Source organism: Echinops telfairi, unplaced genomic scaffold, assembly GCF_000313985.2.
Source record: "Echinops telfairi isolate 266 unplaced genomic scaffold, ASM31398v2 ScPeMD7_53;HRSCAF=182, whole genome shotgun sequence".
Taxonomy (NCBI): Eukaryota; Metazoa; Chordata; class Mammalia; order Afrosoricida; family Tenrecidae; genus Echinops; species Echinops telfairi.
The window spans coordinates 13260565-13261920 of record NW_022103951.1 but is presented as its reverse complement, the minus strand read 5'-3'; the positions used below and the strand labels follow the sequence as shown (position 1 = coordinate 13261920).

Below are 1356 nucleotides of genomic sequence, written 5' to 3'. Positions count from 1 at the left end.
ATTGATGTATGTACGGATTGTGATGAGTTGTATGAGTCCATAATAAAATGATTTTTAAAAATCCTAAATTATGCTAATTAGGGTCTCTGGCTGAAAAATTCCTGTCCCCAACCTCTGAGTGAACAGTGGCAAGAAGCTCAAATAGAGAATGGCAAACACTTGGCTACCTTGGAAGTATATTAACTAAGCATCCATGCATTTCCTTAGATGACTCGGGCATTTGGACTTTAAAAATGCTACCTTTCTGATCTCTCAAGGAACCTTTATACAGTAGATTTATGACCTGCACAGTCACCCAGGATTCTTAATTTTTGTGGTAAATGTCCTTTTCACTTAAGAGCACCACACAGTACCCTAAGTATCACTGCATGGGGCCCGAGAGAAGTCAGATAGTGCCACCACTGCATGCATCCTAATGAGATTTCCATGGCCAGCTCTTCTTTCCGTCTGCCCTTGCCTGTGCAGATTTACAGAGGGCTTCACTCCCCATCTTCAAAATCTGCGCTGCTTTTTAATCCATCAGTTTAACACAACCTGGCAGATGAGAGAACATTCATCACAGAGGATCTCCCTTCCTCTCAAAATGACTTCACCTTGACTTCCAGTATAATGGATTTGCTTCATTGTGCTAGCATCTTTCAAATATCTTGAGACCTTGTTACTCGCGCCCAACCCCACCCACCAATTAACCCTCAACACTGGCATGTCAAAGTGTAGATGGTCAGTCAAGGTTTAGCCATGAAAACAGAAGTAACTCTTGGTATTTTTAGCATAAAGGACTTTCCATAGAGAATGAGAGAGATTTATACAACTCCCAAGGAGCCTGGTGGCATACTCAGTTACGGGTTGGGCTGCTAACTGCAGGGTCGGCACCTTGAACCCACCAGCTGCTCTGTGGCAAAAGGACGAGGCTTTCTACTCCCATAAAGATACACAACCAGTGCTCGCTTTGGAAGCACATATACCAAAATTGGAATTGTGCAGAGAACCATGGCCCCTGCACAAGGATGACACCCAAATTTGTGAACTGGTCCCTATTTTTTTCATTGTAATCCTGATTATGCAGCGTCAAACGTGATACTTGGTCGGTTGCCCTCCCTCTAGCCCAGTGATTCTTAACCTTCCTCATGCCGTGACTCTTTAATACAGTTCCTCATGTGGTGACTCTCCCAACCATAAAATTATTTTCATTGTTACTTCATCACTGTCATTTTGCTACTGTGATGAATCGGGCTACCCCTGTGAAAGGGTCGTTCCACCCCCAAAGGGTTCACGACCCACAGGTTGAGAACCACTGCTCTAGACCCAGTCTGAATTTGTTCTAGATGGAAAGATCTCTTACTTGTTTCATGACTT

The 1356-nt window shown here is 43.7% G+C and overlaps 1 non-coding gene across 1 annotated transcript; it reads left to right on the top strand.

The window, feature by feature from the left end:
- The first annotated feature begins 940 nt into the window (after positions 1–940).
- Positions 941–1042, top strand: LOC115869823. The gene has a single exon (XR_004046384.1). It is a non-coding gene; the product is annotated as a U6 spliceosomal RNA (small nuclear RNA).
- The last annotated feature ends 314 nt before the right edge of the window (positions 1043–1356 follow it).